The sequence below is a fragment of the Neolamprologus brichardi genome, chromosome 20 (assembly GCF_056152115.1).
Source record: "Neolamprologus brichardi isolate AB-2024 chromosome 20, ASM5615211v1, whole genome shotgun sequence".
Lineage (NCBI taxonomy): Eukaryota > Metazoa > Chordata > Actinopteri > Cichliformes > Cichlidae > Neolamprologus > Neolamprologus brichardi.
Window position 1 is genome coordinate 33,044,438 of NC_142123.1, and position 9,776 is coordinate 33,054,213.

The 9,776-nt window shown below is 41.6% G+C and overlaps 1 pseudogene across 1 annotated transcript; it reads left to right on the forward strand.

The window, feature by feature from the left end:
• The first annotated feature begins 3,546 nt into the window (after nt 1-3,546).
• LOC102791194 (uncharacterized) lies at nt 3,547-4,716 on the forward strand (annotated as a pseudogene). The gene is made up of 3 exons (XR_015717045.1): nt 3,547-3,586; nt 3,677-3,771; nt 4,232-4,716. The product of XR_015717045.1 is annotated as an uncharacterized LOC102791194 (transcript).
• The last annotated feature ends 5,060 nt before the right edge of the window (nt 4,717-9,776 follow it).

Genomic DNA, 9,776 nt, shown 5'->3' on the forward strand with positions numbered 1-9,776 from the left:
TACTTGAAGACGTTTCACCTCTCATCCGAGAGGCTTCTTCAGTTCTAAGGTCAAATGGTGGAGAGTCCCAGATATAAACCTGGTGGGAGTGTCCCCCCACAGAGGGACAAAAGGACCCCCTGATGATCCTCTAATCGCCTGAGCCAAGGTGTGGAACTGGGTGTGGGTCCCAATCAGCCAGAGTTTCGGGTGGGTTCATTGTGAAACCTGGCCCCACCTTATCATGCGAATTCCTGAGGTCAGATGGCCCAGGGTGTGAGTGGGCGTTAAGGCGTCTGGGAAGGGAACTCAAAACTGGATTATAGATGGCAGAGAGTTGGTGTCGTAAACCACCGCCTCTGTTCAAAGATGGTCGCTCACAGTGGACATAGATGCTTCTTTCACTCCTCTTTCAAACCATCTGTCCTCTCTGTCCAAAATGTGAACATTGGCATCCTCGAAAGAGTGTCCTTTATCCTTGACTCCCATCACCCTCTGGAACACAAACTTGGAGTAATTAGGACCCTACACCACCGGGCAGAACATGTTCCCTCTAAGCCTGAAGGGAAAAAGAAAGAACACACACATGTAAAGGAAGCACTCAAAATGTGCGGCTATCCTAAATGGGCATTCTTAAAGTCAGCAAAGAGGCACAGAAAAGAAGATCAGACACCAGCGAGGGAGGATAAGAAGGACAGACACAACATTGTCATCCCCTATGTAGCCGGTGTATCAGAAAAACTCAGGAGGGTTTTCTCCAAGCATGACATCCCGGTGTACTTCAGACCCAGCAACACACTCAGACAAAAACTGGTTCACCCGAAAGACAAAACGCCAAAACACAGACTTAACAATGTGGTGTATGCTGTACAGTGCAGCGAGGAATGCCCAGACCTCTACATTGGAGAGACCAAACAGCCACTTCACAAGCGCATGGCACAACACAGAAGAGCCACCTCCACAGGACAAGATTCAGCTGTCCATCTGCATCTAAAGGTCAAAGGTCACTCTTTCGAGGATGCCAATGTTCACATTTTGGACAGAAAGGACAGATGGTTTGAAAGAGGAGTGAAAGAAGCCATCTATGTCCACTGTGAGCGACCATCTTTGAACAGAGGCGGTGGTTTACGACACCAACTCTCTGCCATCTATAATCCAGTTTTGAGATCCCTTCCCAGACGCCTTAACGCCCACTCACACCCTGGGCCATCTGACCTCAGGAATTCGCATGATAAGGTGGGGCCAGGTTTCACAATGAACTCACCCGAAACTCTGGCTGATTGGGACCCACACCCAGTTCCACACCTTTGCTCAGGCGATTAGAGGATCATCAGGGGGTCCTTTTGTTCTTCTGTGGGGGGACACTCCCACCAGGTTTATATCTGGGACTCTCCATCATTTGACCTTAGAACTGAAGAAGCCTCTCGGATGAGAGGTGAAACGTCTTCAAGTAACTTAAAGAAGTCCAGACGCTTTTCTTTGCAAGCTCCTTTGACTAAAGCTTTAAGAGTACACAAAATTGGGTTGGATTTTGGGCCAACGGACTTGTGGAGGTTGGAAAGGCGTCCGGAGCATCGCAACAAAAGGTGAAACAAAAACACATACAAGCAGAGAAATGTGAGAGAAAAGCTTCTTTTAAGGAAACGCCTTGTTTGAGAAAAAAGTTCAAATTAACCCGCCTACAAATGCACACACACGCAATGAAAAAGCAGCTTACACTCATGAACACGTGAAGATTTTTCAGCAAGGTTAAAACAGGGAAACCTAACATACACCTGTTGTTAAATGGTGAAGTTTATCCATTACTAACAAATAAACTCTCTGGGTTGCAGGACAATAACTGAACTTCAAAGAAGAAAGGAAAAAAAGAGACTGTTATGACCAACCAGTGATGAAACAAGAAATTTAGTGGTTAAGAGTCCAATTGTGAGATGCTTTCTCCTGATTGAACAACACTAGTGATTTACAGAAGGAAGGAAAATGCTGAGTTTAAACATGATCTTAACCTCAACTAAAAGCTAAATATGAATAACACAAGAACTATAATCACAAATCTAACATGAACTGAATACAAAACTATACTCAGAGCGCTGGGTCAGTGACCCAGCCTGTGACACCAGAAATAACTGGATCAACTAATATTACTGTTACAGCTAGTAACATGATTGTTTTGTCCACGACATTTGCACATTCCTTACCTCTACAGGAATCCTCCATTGCTCTGAGGATTACCCAGAATTTCTTACTTTTTGTAAATATTGCAGGGTGACTTTTGCAACAGTAGGTGGTGCCAATGTCCCATTTAGCGGGATTTAACTTGAACTCTTAACTATGTTACACTTCCATGGCCTTTTTAAAAAAAAAAACTGTTCTAACAAACCGAATCATAGACTGGATGCTTTGTCATGCAAACACATTTTCTTTCACAAGAGGAGCACTATGGCACTATCCACTCTTTGTAGGCTCATCTTTTAATCTTGTTTTCATAATATTATCTGTGTGGAATATGAAAAGAAAAGAGACAGAAAGAAAGAGAGAAAAGAAGCGGGAGGTGGGTTGAGGCTGAAACAGAGAGACATGCTGCATCTCCAACTGCTGCATCTTTAACAAAACACACTCAAACCATACACAGCACCTGAAAGATAAGACAAAGAAAGGTACACAAACAAACACTGTGTTTTCTGTGTGTGTAAGACAGCGAATGTTACTTGAAAACGAGGGTGATAGACTGCTATAATGCCCCCAGTGAGCCAGGTAAAGACCCCAGATGCGTGGCCATCCACAGCTCCACACGAGTGCTGAAGACTCGAGGCCCCACATCTTGAAAAAAAAAATGCCGCCCTGTCGTGCTTGAACATGTTGCTGGTTTTTCAAAGTAGCATGATGATGGTCTAAAACTGTGGGAGCAATAGGTTTTTATGTGTGTGGGTGTGTTCCCTGTCTTGCTTCAACATGCTGATGTCTCAAATAACAAATGAAATGCATCCCAAAGCATAAAGACTGTTTGAACATCTAGGTTTGTCATTAAAAGTAAAAGATCCTAAAGAGAAACAAGTAGTTGGGGATGTTTGGTTTAAATTTATGGTAAATGGACTGATTCTTACTCGGGGAGCACTCAAAGCGCTTTATACAACATACCACATTTACACAATCCTTTTTTTTCTATGCTTTTAAGTGCTTCCAAACCAACATTCAAACATTGACACACTGATGGATGCATCAGAGAGCAACTCTTGCCTGAGGACATTTAGCAAAATATACAATTTTTATCATCAGTAGCATTTTTCTCATTTTAAACTAAAGAATTTTTTTTACTTTTTTTATGGGCAAAAATGCCATCTGTTTGCGTGAGCGCCTGTGAGTGCGCTTGCGTGTCTGTGCGCGCATGGGCGCGCACGGGCTTTTGATTTAAAAACACCTAGCACAACACATTTTGTTAGGGACTCCTGTAATCTAACTATTTTTGTTTTCTTATTTAGGATGAAACTAAAGAAAAGGTGTCTCATGGATATCTCACCATGTGACCAGAGAGAAGATTATGATGCAGATTCAAGTGGTGGATCAAACATGCTTTTGCCACCAAGGAGCAGTTCTGGTGACAACAGTTGTAAGTGAAAGATTACAATTATGGCAATAATATTGAGTATTGAACTGAAAGTTGATTTAGTTCTTTCTTTCCTGTTCTGTTTAAACATAGCCCTGTTCAGGGCACTACCAGCTCTCTTCCCATCATGAGCTGCACCACGCAAGAAGATGGGACATGCCAGTGAAGCACTGATTCATGTCCTTCAGGTCTGGGTTTCTTTATATTTGTTATCAAATAATGCCCCTAAAGCATTCACTTTAACAGTTTATTTGGCATATGGCCTTATCATCCATGCCAAGCACACATGGCACAAACACTGATAGATCAAAAAATTTCAATAGAAATAATAAAGAAAATCATAAAGAAATTAAAAACAAAATGGAAATAATTACATATTTAACTATCACAGGTGCAGTAACTTTGTCATTTTCTAAAGTGTGTAAAGACATAATCCTAATGGTGATGAGGCAGAATTCATTACATTTTTCAATGGCATGAATATTAGGGAATTTCTATACAGTATTTGTCCATCTAAAGAAAAATAACATTAATATGGTCTGTAGCGCATCTGATCTATGGTTGTCATCATTCATATATCACCCCAAGGGTGCACCCTAAAGGGATCAATAAAGTGAAGTCTAAGTCTAATACATACTTGTGGTTAAGTATTTGAACTACCCTGATAGCTTTGGAGTTTCTCCGTACATTGTACAATTTTGTCTTTGTTTTTCTTTTGCCAACAGAAGATCCAGCGTCAGCCCTGTTCTGCTCTTTGAAGGGTCCCCCTGTCTTATTGCAGTTGGAACCACTCCCATCACCACATTTGCCACAGATGACCTTGGAGAAGGTTTGCTGTGTCTTATGGCATACTACTACACCCTGCATCTTACCTATCCTAAATGTGTGGCAACGCTTCTGTCTGTCATTCAGACTGAAGTGTTAAAGGACAAAATCCATGAGCAAGACACCACAGGCTCATACAAAACAGTCATGGCAGGCTGTAGGAATTTTTATTGAAACGTAGAGCTGTTTGAGCAAGATGTAACTTAGGTCTGTGTTGGAAGGTTTGGACCTGATAGCTTTGAAGTTGCAATTTACACTTGAATTCTTTTTTTTTATTCTTATTAATGTAATACAAAGTACTTTTTTCTTTAAACACATCTGTTCTGCAAATTCTGTTTAAAATTGCAAATGTTCTTTTTTATTACATTTTATATGTTGAGTAGCTAACTGGTTTAGCACTTCTAAAAGGAACACAAAATAACAATGTTACACTTACAATGTGTCTTTAAATTTTTGTGTACTATGATTGACTGAAATATTTGTTACTGCTTGGAGAGTTTGTTTCCAATAAAGGTCATGTACACAGTATACTTTACCTGCTTTCATTTGGTTTTATTTTTCTTATTTTGAGAATTCTTATCAAGTGTAATTATCTTACTGCACTGGCAGATTATTTCACTAAATTCAAGAAGATTTAGACTACGATCTATTATTTTTTAACTTATTTTAAGATGGGTAATTTTTGCAGTGTATCTTTAAAATGATATAATGTACTAGTTTTTAGATTATTTGCCTTGATTTGTTCCTTAGAATAAGTGTTTTATGCCTATTTTCAGATTTAATTTATTCAACATTTTGCTTAGAACAAGTGGTTAAAGCTTATTTTAGGTTTCAATTGCCATGATTGTTTGCCTGGAATAAGTGTAAAAGACTTATTTTTAGCTTTATTTAAATCAAGATATTGTTCTTATTTCAAGAAATCTTAAGAAAAAAACACTTACCCCACTGGCAGATAATTTCACTTGTTTTAAGCAAATCTTCAGCAAAAATAAGTGTATTTATCTAGTATTAAGGAGGTGGGGTTTTGCAGTGTAGTAGAAAGTCTGTGTCTATATGTCAGGTCGGGTCTTAGACTCCACCCCTCTGGGAACTCCCAGGCCCTCCAAAGTGTGGAGGCATATCTCCCCTCACCACACTCCCTGCCAGTGACTGATGCCCTCAGGGGTCGGTGCGTTGGTGGTTCTTGGTATCCGGGGCTGGGCGCTCAGGTATGTACCAGCTCACTCCCGGTGGCTACTTGGCGGGGCCTGGCGCCTGTTGCTCGGTCAGGCCTCTTCCGGGGCGCGGGGGGCCCTCGGGCCTCTGGGCCTGCAGCTCGGTTCACTTTGGCACAGCCGGCAGAGCCGGCGGGAACGCCACTGCAGCCCCCTCTGGCTTCTGCTCTGTGGCTACTGGGTGACCCCTCGTCTGGGGATCCTCAGCTCTTCCCAGGAGGGTGGCACGGATGCCCCTCCAGTGGTCCACCTTGGGCTCTTGCACTCTGGGGCCTCTGGATGTCTGGAGCCTGGATCTCCTCCATGCCTGCTTCATGCCCTGGGGGACGGGCTATGGCTCTCTACATCCTCTAGCAGGCCGTTACATGGGGAAATCTTCTGAATACAAGCGCGCTGATCCACACGGGTGTGCACACGGGTGTTCACTGTTCATAGACATAAATCACACCTGCAATTTCAAAGCACATTGTGCGCTATCTGTCCTGCGTGCTGCACAACAACATTCAATATTTAGTATTTACTGCTGTTTACAACTAGCTAGATTAATGCAATGGTGTTGTGTTTAATATGTTGTTTTGGTTTTTTTTGCTTGTTTTCTATTCTTTTTCTCTCAACAGGTGATCCAGGGGATTTTTTCTTTCTTTCTCTTTTAAGTACCTCTTCCCTTCTGTTTTTCTTTTCCTTCAGCTTTCTTTCTCCCTTTCCTATCCCCCAGTCATGTCTGTCCCGTCTGTAACAACTGAAAATAAAATAAAATTAATAATAAAAACAAAGGTCGATCAAATGGACCAATACGGCAAGGCCATGATGATCCATTTGGCAAAATAAATCCATTGGGTATCCTTGTTGGTCTTCAGACAACAATTCTGACGGCTAAAGAACCAAATGGGACAGGCAAAAAAAAAAAAGTCTATAGACTCAAAACATAAAGCCAAAGCAACCCAGGATTTTATTAAAGCAAAGAAGTGGAATATTCTTGAATGGCCAAGTCATCTGATCTTAACCCAATTGAGCATCTATTTCACTTGTTTAAGACTAAACTTCAGACAGAAAGGCCCACAAAGAAATAGCAACTGAAAGCCCTTCAGTAAATGAGGAAACCCAGCATCTGGTGATGTCCATGAGTTCAAGACTTTGGACTGTAATTGCCAGTAAAGGATTTGCAACCAATATTACTGAACAAAAGGGCACAGCATGATGGTAAAATGGAAACTGCATCCAGGACAGAAACAACCGCATTATGTGTCTAACACAACTTTGGCTCTCTGCAAGCACCTGCTCAGACAGCATGCTAACAATAAGCTAGCCAGACGGAATGCTAATGCTAAGCTAGCCAGTAAACAATGGTGAAACCTGAGTGAATGCTGATCATAGCCAAGCAACCAGACCCTGAACTCCAACAGGTAACAAACAGATGATTCAATTCTATTAATAGTTGGTGGGGTTTCTCTGGGGTGGTATCATGGGTTTTGTTTCCTTTTTCAGCAGGGCGGCAGGGCCGTGCAGAGACGTTTAAAGGGGCGGGTGCTCAAAGTTAAAAAGGGGCACCTTGAACCAGGCTGAATAACAACAACACACATTCATCAAGAATCTAATATGGGATCACATCATACTATATCACTGTTGTGAGGTGGCGACAAGGCAAAGCAAACGAGAAGAGAGATGCAGACTCAGACACACAGGTAACACACAGACCAGATTACACTAGAAGGGAAACACAGAACCAAAATGTAAGAATAAACAAAGATGCATCAAGAAATCAAAGATTAATAATACCGAACAGAAAACACTAGGTCACAGACCCAGGACCATGACACAACCGTCTGTACAGCTACATATTAAAATATCAGCTCTTAAGTATAAACTCAATAACTTGCTCTCAGATAAAATTTCAAGGGCCTTCATGTATGTTAAGCAGACCTATTTTGAACTTGGTGATAAGCCACATAAATTACTGGCTAGGCATCTAAGGAAGCGAGAAAGTGATAGGGCCATTCATGCAATCAGGTCAGACTCAGGGTTGTTGACTAATTCTTATAAGGATATTAATACTGCTTTTAGACAGTTTTATGAACAGTTATATACATCTCAGTGTAATGCACCTTCTGAAATTATGCAGGATTTTCTGAGCAAATGTAACTTGCCTACATTGGCACAAAAGGACAGGACTTCTCTACACACAGACTTAACATGTCTAACCCTGAAAAACAGGAAGATCCCAGTACCTGATGGTCTATGTCAGTGGTTCCCAAACTTTTTTTGCTGGGCCCCCCTTGTTTTACAAGAAAAATGTTCGCGCCCCCCCTCGCGGGCACGAACACATCCTCCAACCACACACACCCATATTTTGCTCCACTGCGGTTTATTTCACACCTCAAACATTTAGTAAACAATTAAGCAAATACAAGTAATCTGCAATAAAGACAGGTAGTAAGAAAATAAACTACTAAGTCTTTTACGCTACGTCAGCACCTACACGGGTATTTTTGAAAACGCAGCTGTTTCGTCCACACGTAAATGGCGTTTCGAATCACCGAGAACGGAGATTTTTTAAAACTCCTTTTTTGCGTTTACGTGTGGACGAGGAATACAGAGTTCTTCACACAACCTCAAAGGTATGTGCCTTTTTCCACGTCACGCTGTGTGCACATTATTGTTTACATGAGATGAATTGCAGAATGGCAGATAAAGACGAAATACTGTTAATCTGACTATCTGCAGGTTTTACACGCTTACATATACACGCAGTTACTGTCCCTCCATTTACAAAGGCAGAGGCGTCACGGTGTAATTATTTTACATGTAGTTGTTTTTTTTCCTGTGTAATAATATTCAACATTGCTATCAATACATTTTTCAAAAAATCCCTCTGCAAAATGGGTTCAAAAACATAAACAACTGTTGGATGCTGTTTGTCCGTGATTTGAACCGGGGGAACAAATCGTGGCAGGATCAGCCTGATGTTATTTGTATCCCGCTGTAACTTTACTGTATAAAGAGCAAACATCTCCAAAATGTCAGGAGCAGTTAGTCATTACAACAAGTGTTTGTGAACTACAAATCAAGAATGTGGGATCCTGTTTGTCCGTGATTTAAACAGCCCAGCGCTGCTCCCGATGAAGGGAAAACCAATCCTGCAGGGAGACCTACCTCGGCACTTGTGCAGGTGAAGCCAAAGGGCAGATTTGCTTCACCATATTTTCTAGTCTTTGGTTTAGAATGAAGTTGGTTTGGAAACATATTCAGCGATGCTTCATCTCCTGCTTTGCGTTTGTGTGGGCGCCCGTGCTAGCAGTGTCCAAGCGTTGTTGGGTTTTTTTTCCCTTTTCATGCTGCGCCCCCCCCTGCAATGGCTCTGCGCCCCCCCTAGGGGGCGGGCCCCACACTTTGGGAACGTCTGGTCTATGTAATGAGTTTTATAAAAGGTCTAGCAGTTTACTAACCCCATATTTGCTGAAAATGTTTAATATGGCCTTGGAAGAAAGTCCACTCCCACAGACCCTGAATGAAGCAACTGTGACTCTCATTCCAAAGAAAGGAAAGGACTCAGAATTGGTGAGTTCTTACCGACCAGTCTCTTTATTGAACACAAATCTTTAGCCAGGAGACTTAGTTCCCACATAGGTAAACTGGTTCACCCAGATCAAACAGGGTTTATCCCAGCAAGGCATGCAACTCATAACCTGAGACATCTTTTTGACATTATTTATTCTTCTAGGGATCCAGATAAAGACCTAGTGATATTGAGCCTTGATGCAGAAAAGGTCTTTGACTGTGTCGAATGGTCATATCTATATGCAGTATTAAGTAAGCTCGGAGTTGGACCTAGTTTTGTCTCCTGGATGCAGTTGTTATATAGTAATCCGTGTGCCAGAATACTCACAAACAATACCCTTTCCAAACTATTTAAGCTATTTCATGGCACAAGACAAGGATGTGCGCTGAGCCCTATATTGTTAGCCTTCGCATTAGAGCCGTTGGCGGAAACAATTAGGAAACATAAAGATATACGTGGCTACAATACAGGATACACCTCCAATAAGATCTCACTGTGCACTGATGATATTCTGCTGTTTGTAACCAGACCATTAGATTCAATCCCTAAGGTGCTAGTAACAATAGATTTATTTAGCTCTTTTTCAGGTTACAAAGTA